This window comes from Salarias fasciatus, chromosome 18 (genome assembly GCF_902148845.1).
Source record: "Salarias fasciatus chromosome 18, fSalaFa1.1, whole genome shotgun sequence".
Lineage (NCBI taxonomy): Eukaryota > Metazoa > Chordata > Actinopteri > Blenniiformes > Blenniidae > Salarias > Salarias fasciatus.
The window spans coordinates 54,395-68,016 of NC_043762.1; the positions used below are offsets into that span (position 1 = coordinate 54,395).

The following is a 13,622-nucleotide window of genomic DNA, read 5'->3' on the forward strand; positions in this document are numbered from 1 at the left end:
CCAGAAAGTCATTCAGGATCTGGTGAGACCACAATTTGCCTCCTGCAGTGCAGCACATCTCAGGGTGTGGTTGTAGCAATGCAAGATGGCGGATGACACGGAGCCAAGTGAAACAGCTCTGAGTCTGAACCGGCAAAGAAAGAAACCTCAGATCTATAAGTGTATTGATGGAAGGCTCATTGTGGAGGATGAGTTTTTAAATTTCCTCACCGTTAAGATAAGAACTATGAGTCAAGACGAGCTTGTCTTGCTTGCATCAAACCACTTCGACTCACAGTGGATTGAGACATCAAGGAAGGTTTTGTTTGATCTATGTCCTAACACCAAACAGCGCTATGTGGTATTTAAAGGCAATCAGAAGGACGTAAACAACATCAAAAGTTGCCTAAAAGTGTTGAATGAGTGTGGTGAAGACATACCGCACTTTGTGTCCCACTTCCTGGATGAGCTACCGCCGGTTACGTTTAGCAGCCTGGATGTTTCCAATCTCCTCTCCAGGATTGAGCGCCTGCACAGCGAGATCTGTGCACTGAAACAGTGCGTCAGACTCCAAGCTGATGTCGGCAAGGACCTGCGTACTGTCACCGCCACCATTGACCGCCGAGTGGCTGCAATGGAACAATGTATGCTGCCCGGCGATAGGAAACAACTTGGTGTGGATGCGTCAGAGGGAACTGCCGGTGAAACTGATGGAGGAACCCCTGGAGAGTTGACTGCCTCGGTGGCTGCGCTGGGAGCGGCGGCTCACGGTGACGGAGTGGCCCGGGAGCGGGGGATCAGTTCGGCTGGCGGAGTGGATGAGGACACCTCCGTTGATAAGAGCTCTGAAGGTACTGTTACTCTCCCAAATTCCCCCAAGTGTAGCTTAGTAGTAAAGAAGAATCGGCGTCCGCGGGCTGATAGCTCCTCTCGGATAAAGCTGCATAGAAATGGGCATGAGCGCGTGAGACCGAAGCCGGTCTATGGCACTGGTGCACATGGGAACATTAAAGCGGTGCGCACAAAGCTTGTTAATGTCTTCGCCACCAAGTTTCTTCCTGATCTGGATGCTGAGACACTTGCTGGTTATCTCAAAGAGAAACTTGGACGTGATGTTCAGTGTGAACGCATCGTTACTATGAATACAAGGTGCAGCTCTTTCAAAGTCAGCGTGGAGTGCGAGGATGTCTCTGAAGTATACAACCCGAAGCTGTGGCCTGAAGGATCTCTAGTGCGGCGGTACTATGAGCCACGGAAGATGGCCAGTAACGGACCCGCGGTGCCCATCTCGACACATGGTGTAGCTGGGCCTGCTTGTGCAGCGGCTGTGCCATCTCATTAAGCCATGTGCGTAATATCTGACAATTGTCGGGGATCGCGCGTCGCAAATGCAGCTGCTGATAGGGCACGGCGTCAGACTGTGGATGAGTTGCTCCATAAATGTGATATTCTCTGCCTCCAAGAAACATTTTTGACTAAACAGGATTTGGGTAATTTAAACTGTGTTAATGACAATTTCCATGGAGCTGGTGAGTCCACGGTAGACTTATCTATGGGTATAGTAAGAGAACGGATACGTGGGGGCGTGGCTATCCTATGGCACAAAAAGCTGGATTCATTGATAAAAATGATTAGGACAGGAGTTGACTGGTGCATTGAAGGGCATTTTGAGCTGGACAGTAAAGACTTTATCATACTTAATGTTTATACACCATATGAGTGTTTGCAGAATGAAGATGAGTATATGAACAAACTTGGTTTTATAAATTGTTTTATTCATGAGCGTCACTCTTCATCTATTTTTATGATGGGTGATATAAACGCTGATATATCTGATGAGCACTCTCTGTTTGCTAAGCACATGCTACAGTTTTGTCAGGAAAACAATTTACCAGTGTCCAGCCAGTTGCTTTTACCATCTGACAGCTATACTTATATAAGTGAAGCATGGCACACTACGTCATGGCTGGACCATTGCATTAGCACTGCTGATGCACATTCTGCTTTAAAGTCTATTGAAATTTTGTATGAGCTTTCAATTTCAGATCATGTCCCATTTGTTAAGTTGCTTGATGTTGAAAGTCTTCCTGAGGTGACACAGAGAGTAAATGATGGCTGTAAAGCCAAATTAGAATGGGCCAAACTTTCACAGGATGACCTCGTGACCTATTGTATGGAAACTGAGGCTGTGTTAAGTAATATACATCTACCTAAACATGCCATTCTGTGTACAGATGTTAACTGTAAGGATATATCTCATTGTAAGGATCTTTGTACCATGTATGAGTGTATTGTTGATGCGGTCCGTAAGTGCAGTCGCCCATACCTTACACGTGTAAAAGCTAAAAATATTAGGCCAGGTTGGAACAGGCATGTAGCGGCACATCATGCAGAAGCTAAACAAGCCTGTAAGGAATGGGTGCAAGCTGGTAAACCTAGAGCTGGACATGCGCTGGAGTTTAAAAAGCTCTCCAATGCAAGGTATAAGTATGCAATTCGCTATATCAGTAAATGTGAACAAAATATGAGAGCAGACTCAATGGCTCAAAAATTGTTATCTAATAATGTTGCTGGTTTTTGGAATGATGTGTGCACTCAGAACAGGGTAAATACACTACTGCCCGGTGTCATAGAGGGAGTCTCAGGGGCTGAGAACATGGCTGAACTCTGGAGGCAGCATTACTCTGCTTTATTTAATTGTATACAAAGTGAACCTTTGGGAGTGGGAAGAATTACCAACAGGGAGGCGGTGACCATCTCCCCCTCTGAAGTTCACAATGCTATAGTTCAACTGCCTGATAATAAAGCTACAGGTGCCGATAATACCACTGCAGAGCACCTGAAGTATGCTACGCCTAAAGCTGCTGTACTTCTGGCCTTATGCTTCACTGGCTTCATGATCCATGGGCTACTACCTGCCTCTCTATTGTCTGTTACGCTAGTGCCCGTCATTAAGGATAAAGCTGGCAAAGTTGGGAGTGTGGATAATTACAGACCGATAGCTTTAGTCTGTGTCTTATCTAAAGTCCTTGAGAAAATATTGCTGGGTCGAATGTGTCAATGTATAAGTACTACAGATAATCAGTTTGGATTTAAAACAAAGATGGGAACTGATCTATGCATCTACAGCTTAAAAGACACAGCACAGGTGTATTTAAGACAAAATTCCTCTGTGCTAGTAGGATTTATCGATGCGTCGAAAGCGTTTGACAGAGTGAACCACCGGAAGCTTTTTGATAAATTAAAACAAAGAAAGGTGCCTGAGACCGTAATAAGGATTTTGTCTTACTGGTACTCTAATCAGAGGATGCAGGTGAAATGGGGAAGTACAATCAGCCTCTTTTGGTGTCAGTAATGCGGTGCGCCAGGGAGGGCTGCTGTCCCCGGTTTTATTTAACCTCTACATGGATGAGTTGTCCCAGCGACTGAATGACTGTAGAACAGGATGCATGATTGGTAACACTCTGATCAATCATTTCATGTATGCTGACGATCTGGCTATTCTCTCTCCAAGCAGTGCTGGCTTTCAGCAACTTTTGAATGTTTGTTCTGATTATGGACTCAAATACAATGTTCAGTATAACGCCAAAAAGTCTGTTGTACTAATCTGCCGGACTAAAGCAGACAAGAACCTTTGCTTTCCAGACTTTCATCTGTCCGACCAGAAGCTGAGTGTATGCAGTCAAACAAAACATCTGGGTCATTTCATAACAGACCGGCTCTGTGATGATGATGACATCGCTCGCCAAAGACGTGTACTGTACGCCCAGGCCAATACATTGGTTCGGAGATTTCACATGTGCACAGAAACCGTAAAAATCAAACTTTTAGGACTTACTGTGCCCCCCTGTATACAGCCCCTTTGTGGTGCAATTATAAGAAGAGTGCACTACTAAAGCTTAAGGTGGCCTATAGCGATGCTTTTTGTATTTTACTGAAGAAGCCCAGGTCAAGCAGTGCAAGCCTGTTGTTCTGTCAGACTCATGTGAATTCTTTCCACGCTCTCATGAGGAATCTGATGTATAGATTCATGTGCCGTCTGAATGGCTGTAACAACACTCTTGTCCAGGCTGGTGACCCCCAGCATTAGTGCTGTGCGTTATCAGTCAGCTCTGTGGAAGCACTGGTACAAGTGCCTTTTATGATTGTTTGTGTACTGTCTGTTTTTCTTTCTTTTAGTAGACCAAGAGCCTGTCAAATAAAGATAATCATTAATCAATCATTAAAAACAGCTCCTTCAGGGTGTTGATTGTTGTTCCTCTCCTCTTCAGCGTCTGTGCTAAGTTCCTTGTCCAGGATATTGGAAGGAACTGCAACAAGCTTCCATATCCGCCGATCCAGATCACTCCAGCATGCTCAGTGGATGACATGTCTGCTGAGGATGCTGGTGTTACCGGCACCAGACCTCGGGGGAATCTGGACCAGCAGCAAGCATCATACAGGGTAGAGAGCAGTGTGTAGCCAGTATCTGAAAAGAACTGTGGATCACAGAGAAGAGATGACTTTTAGCATGTTTCCCAGGCTACAGCTCTTTTATTGTGAACTCCATATGTAGTCAACATCCTCATTCACTGTCCAAGTGCTTTTAACAACAGAAAAAAGCAACTTTCCAGAAATAAAATAAGGCAAAATAAAGTATTTCAACACAAAGTGCAGCAACTTCATCATAAGATCCTTTACAAAAGCAAACAAATACCAGTTAATCTTAAATAAATTAAAATCATGACACCAAAATATTACCATCCTTCACAAAACAATCCATTTTGGCCATGACAACTCCCTACAGGCCTCTTTCTGCCTTCCTTTTCCTGACTGAGAGCTCTCTTCAGCTCTTCCAGCTCCTCTTTTCCAGCCTCTCACACCTTCCTCTCATCTCTTTTGCAGCATTTGATGTCCATCTCCTTCTTCTCATCCTCCAAGGCTTCCCTCTCTTGGGCCATTGTCTTCCTTTCCATCTCCAGCTCTGCTCTCTTGTTGTTAAAGCATTCCTCTTCACAGAGAAGCTTCTTCTGTATGTCTCTGAAGAGTTTGTGGCCGTCTGCCTCCACAGATCTCTTCTGTCTTCACCTCTCAAGGCCACGGTCAGATCTTCTCCTCTTTTTGGTTGGGAGGATCTAAAAGATCTGTCAGTTTTAGATCAGAGTCAATATTCGCCATTTCTTATTAATGTAAAATCCAGCTGATCGTCTCACTAGTGTTTTTAACGTCAGCCTCCGTCCACTGAGCCCTGTTTGTGACCTGATGGAAGGAGTATCAACCAGGCTGTCAGCAGGATTAACAATCCAGTGTCTAATGTGTCAGCAGTCTGGAAGTCAGTCCTCCCTCGGTTGTCTAGATCTACTCCGTGCATCCTGGAGGAACAGTCAGCAATGACGAATTTCAGAGTGCAAATAAACACATTCAAAACCCGGTTTCAGAACATGTTCTGGTCTCTGTCATTAGTTTCCACAAACATGTCAGCTTGACCTTCTTCCACTTTCATATAAATCAAATGTTGATTTTATTTTCTGAGTTGAAGTTTTGCATAAATCACAATATCACAGCGCCTCCTCAGTCCACAACATGTGGTCACAAGACAGGCTGGACAAACCACATTTACAGCAAAAGTATCTGAACCTTTTGGAATTTCTCACATTTCTGCATAAAATCACCATCAAATATGATCTGATCTTTGTCAAAATCACACAGATGAAAAAACAGTGTCTGCTTTAAGTAAAACCACCCAAACATTTATAGGTTTTCATATTTTAATGACAGCATGCAAACAATGACAGAAGGGGGAGGAATAAGTAACTGAACAATCTGCCTGAGGAGACTTAAAGAGCAAATGAAACCAGTTTTTACCAAACAGTTTAAGTCAGGTGTGTGCGCAATCTACTTTCCTTGCAGCACCCGACTTGCTTCTGTTTAGAATGACGCAGCAGGAGTCCGCCGAGCGGAAAAACACGCCGGGCTCACACTGGATGCACTGCGGCTCCGGTCCGGAGTTACTGCAGCCTCATCCAGTGTAAGTCCAGAGTGACTCCAGGATTTTCCTTCGGGGTATTTTTCTAGTATAGTTCAGGGGGCCGTGCCGAAGGTGGTGGCAGGCCGTATCCAGCCCGTGGACCGTAGTTTGGGGACCACTGGCTTAAATGGAGGGGAGACGAGAGACAACTGGACAATGACATAAGAGACTGATAGAAGGAGGGAACCAGGGAAAAACAAGGCCACGGGAAAAATGTGAGATCCGGAAAGGACACACACACACACACACACACACACACACACACGCACACACACACACTGAAGTATGTGTGCCGAGGCGTACACAGAGGTAGGGACTCACACAGAGGGCCACACCCAAAGCAGCAGGACACAGACAGACACAACCACCACCAGATTTAGACCCAGCAGTCCCTGAGCAGCGGTTTACAAACAAGCCACAAAAACTCCGAGTAGGACTGAGATGTCTGTAAAAGCTGTCCTGGTCACCTGGTTCAGCACCCTGGACAGCTGCCAGAGCATTCACTGGACGTGGGAACTTGATGCATTTGACCCCGCGAGGTGTGGGTCAGAAAATGTTTTTGATGAGTCTACCAGATCATTTAAATTCTGAAATTAAAATTAAACTCATAGCAGCAGTGCAGACTGCAGAGCAGCATTGTTTTCATCCGAGCTTTGCAAACGTGGCCAGGATTAGAAGACAAATGGATGCTGCTCACTATAAAATGCTGTTACTAAAAATAAATGCATCTCTGTGCAGAGAGGACAATATAATAAAGTGACCTGAAAGCCTCCGCTCTCCCCTTCACTGAGCAGAGGGGGAGATAAATTACACAGAGGTTTGAAAGTCCAAACAAGAAAATATCAACAAGAAACTCATCTCATCAATTCTGGGATTCAAACCAGATTTTAACTCAATGAAAGAATGAAGATGAGTTCGGCTTTACAGCAGAGGATGGTGACAACGTCCAGAAACACAGGAGAAAACAGAGCAGCTGAATGTGATGGTGACGGTGCTCCAGGCAGAGACACGTGGTAAAAACACACACACACACACTTCAGAGTAATAATATTACTGTTATCATATATCTCTAACACTTGTGTCTTGAATCCACAAGTTCACTACTAAACAGAGCGTTGAATTGCACCACTCGACATGGTCAATATGGACGAGGTTCAGATGAAGCACTGCTGAGGCTGTTCAACTCCAACACTGAAATGGTGTTCAGTGTGCAGGAGCAGGATGACGATTCTGGTACACTGCTGTACTTTGTTATTTTTTTAATGAATGTTCTGAGAATCCAGAAGGGCCTGGACACCTGTGCCTCATACACTGCAGTGGCCAATATATGTTCAAAACTTTGTCTTAAAATCAGTCAGGTGCATTTAATCATCCAACATTCACAGTACATTCATGTTCTGATGGCAAATGAATTATGTTGCTATCAGTGTAATATTCTCTCTTTTTTAAATTAATTCATCAAAAGTGAAGTTGTGATGGCTGCAGTTTCACATCTGCTAACTTCTGATTCACTCCCCAACTGTCTGGACTCCAGTCATTAAACCCCTCTGAGGTTCCCTCCTCTGAATGAGTGAAAGAGCTGCTGAAAGTCTGTCAGTGACTCTCTGACAAGCTGCTGGAAGACTTTTTTCACACTGTTCAAGTCAACTTTGGAGCTCCACTAGAGGGCCACATGATCCAGCAGCTGCTGCTCTACTTCTGCACTGTGTTCAACCATTGTGTCAATAAGAAGAGCTGCTGTGAAGACAACTATTGTCACACTGAGTGCTGAACATCAGCTACTTTCTCCTGGTGACTGAAACCTTGTTGGACACATGGAACATTGGCTGTGGATTCTTCTTGCTGCTCTTTTCTTTGGTAAGATACAAAACTCTACATGTTTCCTCTTCAAACACTTGAACACATCACTGAGCTCTACATGAAGAACTTTGAATGTTCAGGATCCACTAAATCACACTCCAGCATTTATGCTGATGTTTGTTACCTTGTGAAAAAAATCATTCATGCTTGACATTTATTGAAAACTCTTCCATACTAATTGTTCTCCTTCAGTCAATCATCTGTATTGATTCCTCTCTTCTCTGCATGTTCTCTTCTTCTCCAGAGTGTAAAGGAGAAGACAAAGTGATGCAGCCATCAGGAGATGTTCCTGCTGCTGAAGGAGACTCAGTTACACTGAATTGTACTTTTGAGACCAGTGATTCATATCCATATTTGTTCTGGTACAAACAACAAAGAAATGGCTCTCCCGAGCTTATTTTACAGCGTGTCACTGGATCAGGGAAAAACTCTCCCAAGTTCCCCAAAGACAGATTTGGTGCTGAGCTCAAAGACAAATCAGTTCCTCTGAAGATCCAGAAGCTTGAGCTGTCTGACTCTGCTGTGTACTACTGTGCTCTGCAGCCCACAGTGACAGGAAACAGCTCAACTGTGGACGAAAACCTTTGGAGCAAAGACAACACAATCCTCCTCTACATCCACTAGAGGGACTCACACACTCTCCATCACATCCAGCCACAGCAGTGTTTTCACATCACAGAGAATCAGATTGATCACATGAGCATCAGCCAGAACCTCAAAGGAGGAAGAAGAGGAAGTAAAGTCATCGTCTGATTTGTATTCCTGCCCTCTTCACCTGCTGGAGAGGAAAAACACATCAAATCAATCTAATTCTACAATAAAACACAACCACAGGAGAAACATCGGTCGTTGTTCTCTGTCTACTTTGTTGCACTAAAGTCCAGTTTTGAACTTCCCTGGCTCTCTGAGGGTTTTCATTAATGACAAACACAATCTGGATCCAGGAGCCTCCTGTGAACCTGATGAACACATGAATGAATCATCAGTCATTAGAAGCTGAAGGTCACAGGGTCTCAGGACACTGTGGAGATGAAGAGACTTTAAAAACCCCGTGAAAACCATCTGCAGCTGTTCCTCATTTCTCAGAGTCCAGCCTGTGGTGCCGTCAGTACCTGGGCTCTCCCTGACCTTCACTCTCCTGAAAAGACTCCAGACTTTGTCTCCATCCATCTGGATGCTGTTCTGCTCTGCAGCTCCATTCTGTCACCAGTCAGGACTGAACCCAGAAACACACTCAAGCACAAAGAGCTCAGTTCCAAAGAGTTTATTGCTCACTTCTTGATGCTGAGCAGGTGGAGGAGTCCGAGGGATGATCCAGAGGGAGGCCAGAAACACAGGCTGAAGGCCAAACAGGAGAAGATCAGGACGAGGAACAGGATGAGAACAGACAGAAGGTCAAGACAGAGTAGAAGACGATGTGGGACAGACACACGGGGGAAAGAGGTTCAAATACACTGAGGAAGGAGAGACACACTGAAACACACCACACAATCACACACACAGAGGGAGACCGACAGGAAGAAGGAGTGTGTGGAGACGTGGACACAACAGAGGAGTCAAAATAAAACAAGAAATGACTCAACAAGTCATTCTGAGTCTCTGACTGAACTGAACTTTGCTGCATCAAGGATGTTTCAAAAGGCTTTTCTCTGGCTCCACCCTCCATCTCTCAACTCCACCAATGAGATGGTTTGTGTTTTCACAGCTGGAAACAGAAGCAGCTTGATGCTGAGGAGGAAGACTGCAGCAGAAACCCTCCTGTCTTCATCCCACTGCAGAGTCATGCAGCTCCACCTGCTTCTTGGTGTTTGTCTTCATTTGATAGGTGAGTGTTGTTCACTTCCTGGACGGACCGCACATGTTGTCATTTAATAGCTGCTGGTTGATCAGATCAATCAAGAAATAACTGATATGAATGAATCATTTCACAGACATGAGCTCCATGAGCGTCATCCAGCAGGAAAGTCAAGAAGAAGCTGCAGCAGAGGGACGACACATCAAGCTGAGCTGTAAATATGAAGGAAGCATCTACAGTATCCAGTGGTACCGACAATACCAGAGATCCAGAACAGAGTTCCTGCTCTCCATCGCAGAGGGAGGATCAGTTCATCCAACTCGGTCTGATTTCTCAGCTCACATCAACAAAACACAGAGACGAGTAGATCTGGAGCTCATCTCTGCTGCAGTGTCTGACTCTGCTGTGTACTACTGTGCTGTGAGGCCCACAGCGACAGGAAACAGCTCAACTGAGGACGAAAAGCTTTGGAGCAAAGACAACACAGTCCTCCACTAGAGGGAGCCCCACTCCATCACACTGCGGGGGTTGGTCTCCTGACACACACTGTGGCAGAAGAAAAATCATTATGTGAATATTTTTACATTCCCAGGATTTCTACATTCATGATGAAATGTGGTCTGAAGTGAATCTCTGTCACAAGTCTCAACAAATCTAAATTTCTTCGATTTGCAATTTTCCATACAAGCAATTTTTGTAATTCATGTTTTGGCTGAAGATATACAATTAATAATTCAAATGATGTTGGTTAAATAAGAAAAATCCTGACTAAAAGTAAACAACAGTCATAAATTAAAAAAAATCTGAGGTTGAAAATCTTGAAAGAATTGATCCAGGAGTCCAGCCACTCTGACCAATGAGGACGTTCGACTCTTTAGAGAAGTTCTGTGAAACAAGACCGACCTGATCTCACAGAAATGCGTGAAATGAGCACGTATTCTTAGTACCAGATTGCCTGCGCCTGTCGCACATTGTGTTGAAGTTGCGAGCGGTCACCACGCAAACAGTCTCTACTGAAAGTCAGTTAGAATCCGCGTCGTGGTGGGAACTCGCCTTCTCAGCTTCAAAGATCATTCATTCAGTCACGATCTGGCGTCACAGCACTCCGTGATTCTCTTTTCATAACAGCATGATGAAGACAAAGGAAGGCAGCAGACAGGTCAGGGACAGAACAGTGGACAAGTTTATCGACATGGTTGTTCATCTGAACTGACAGGCCCGGCAAGGAGAGCAATGATCAGAGGAGCGGCTCAGAGGCTCATGGGAACTGTGGAGGATATGAAGAGAGCCACAGCTCAGCTGGGACAATGTGTCCACAGGATAACAATCAGTCTGCGCTCCACAAATCAGACCTGTGTGGAAGAGAGGCATGAAGAAAGTCATTGAAAGTCAAAGCAGAAGAAGTCAGAAGTCGTTGAAAGTTATAATTCAAATTCATCTCCGTTTTCTAAGAATGAAATCTCTCCTCATTCATTCATGTGAGCATCTGACTGCTTCTTGAGTCTGACTCCATGATGGAGGAGGAGCAGGAGGTCAGTGAGGACGATGAGTTGAGGAGCTTCCATCAGGCTGAATTCACAGTGAGCAGAACAAGAGGAGGAGCTCCACAGCTCAGTGTGAAAGGCTTCATGTTGGAGAGAAGAGCTGCTGTCTTCTCTCCAGTCTTCATCCAGTCCAAGTGAAAACCATGTTCCTGCTTTTCATCTGGATGTTGATCATCTCCTTTCAGACTGGTAAGTCATCCAGAGATGGAGGGAGATGGAGGAGGAGAAGACAGACATGAAGCACATGTCCATGTTTGAGTGGATTCACTTTTTCTCTGATGAAACTGAGCTGAATGATGTGGAATTCAGATCCAAATGTTCTGGAGAAATCTGTCTTGTTGTTTCAGGATCCTCGGAGGATTTACTGACGCCGTTTAAAGATGAACTGACGGCTTTGGAAGGAGACACTGTGACTCTCTCCTGTAACTTTTCAGCTTCTAGCAGCTACCTCTGCTGGTACCAGCAGAAGTCCAGTTCACCTCCACAGCTTCTCATCGGTCAATATTCACCCAGAACAGAAAGACTGTCTTTCAAACATGACAAAAACACAAAGGAGTTTCATCTGGAGATCTCCTCTGCTGCAGTGTCTGACTCTGCTGTGTACTACTGTGCTCTGCAGCCCACAGTGACAGGAAACAGCTCAACTGTGGACGAAAACCTCTGGAGCAAAGAAAACACAATCCTCCACTAGAGGGACTCACTCTCTGTTCAACCTCTGATTTCTGACTCTTTGGACTGAAGACAAACACAACAGAGAACTGAAGCAGTAAAGATCAGAAACACACACAGATCTGATGTGGAAGCTAAACTGAATCTCATTGGTCGACTTGAAGTAAACAAAGATGATATCAAGACATATTTGGCCCCGCCCACTGAACTTCAGCTCCTCCTCATTCTCCTGCAGTGGAAGAACATTGTTGGTCTGCTGTGTGTCTGCTTTGAATCACTCCAAAGTCATGTTGCTTTCCCTCTTTGTGCTTCTGTCTCTCATTAGAGGTGAGTTTAAGAACGTCTCATTCAACCTGCTGTCTTCAGAAAATGTCTCACTGACCAACAATCATTGTTTCATCTCACTGGATTTGTTCTTTGACATCAAGTTGTGAACAAACTGCTTGGAATCTCAGCTGCAGTCCAGCTGTTTGTGTCCACAGAGTAACAGTGTTCAGGGGACATTTTCCACTGTCTTCTCCTCTCAGCCTCATGGACAATGTTCATCTAATGGCTTCATTTTCTCCACTTTTTCCAGGACTAACAGCTGCAGACACAATCTCTCCTGACCGACAAGAAGTCAGTGGAAGAGAAGGACAATCTGTCACACTCTCATGTAGCTATCAGACAGATTATAATTATCCTTATCTTTACTGGTACAGACATCATTCAGACCTTCAGGCTCCTCAGTTTATACTCTGGAAAGGAGCAAAATCACGGAGTGATGAAGAACATATTCCCGATCGTCGATATGGATCCCAAACAACAGCCTCATCAACTACACTGAGCATTCCAAAGCTAACCCTGGCAGACACAGCTCTCTACTACTGTGCAGTAGACACACAGTGATCCAAAGTGTAGAAGAGGCTGTACAAAAAGCTGAACACAGATATGGGACTCCTCTTCAAAGAGGAGGGAAGTGGGATTCAGCACACAGCTTCATATCAGATGGATTCTGCTCATTCCTGTTTGATCAGAGTCACTGTGGTTCCAGTTGCTCTTCAAACACTCTGCTCACACTGAGCAACAATAAATAGGCAACAGGGGGGTTAGAAACCAGAAAGTCTTCGCTTCACCCAACGCTGAGTTTGCAAGTTAATCCTGATACTGAACTGTGATGCTTCAGCCTCCAGCATCACACCAAATCATCACATGGTTAATCCAACATCTTCCACCTGGTCTGAGGTGATGGAAAACACAGATCATGTGGACTCATTTTAATTGGCTTTTACAAAGTTGTGCTTGAGAGAGGAAACAGGCCTCACCCCCTCTGAAGCTCTCTTTTCTTACTGAGCACATGTGACATAGCCTCGTAAACCAGCCCCGCCTACTCCAAATCCACATTTGGATTTTGAAGCTGGGGTGGATCTGGGGAGAAAGCAATAGAAAGACAATGCGACTCGGCCAGAAAACGGCCGAGCCAATCAGCGTTGCGGCTTTTTGTTTTCAAATTTTTTTGGCGAATTCCGGTGGCTAAAGCTGAAGTGACGCCATCACTGTGCGTAGCGGAGATTACGGAGATAAACTTTAAGTCTTCTGAAAGCTGCAATAAGTAAAGTTGAAGCTGAAACACCAAGTATTAACAATCAAGGAAGAGCAAGAGTCTGTACCTGGTGAGTTTCTAACAGGAAAAGACGTTTTCGCCTGTCGCTGTGTGTCTGGAAGCTGGAGCTAAAGAGCTAAAGAGCTACAGCTAACCCTGAGAGAAGCCAACGCATTTTGATGACGT

The 13,622-nt window shown here is 44.8% G+C and overlaps 1 long non-coding RNA gene across 1 annotated transcript; it reads left to right on the forward strand.

Moving 5' to 3' along the window:
- Positions 1 to 12,119: 12,119 nt before the first annotated feature.
- On the forward strand, positions 12,120 to 12,526 carry LOC115405811 (uncharacterized). Its single transcript, XR_003933470.1, has 2 exons — positions 12,120 to 12,181; positions 12,432 to 12,526. It is a non-coding gene; the product is annotated as an uncharacterized LOC115405811 (long non-coding RNA).
- The last annotated feature ends 1,096 nt before the right edge of the window (positions 12,527 to 13,622 follow it).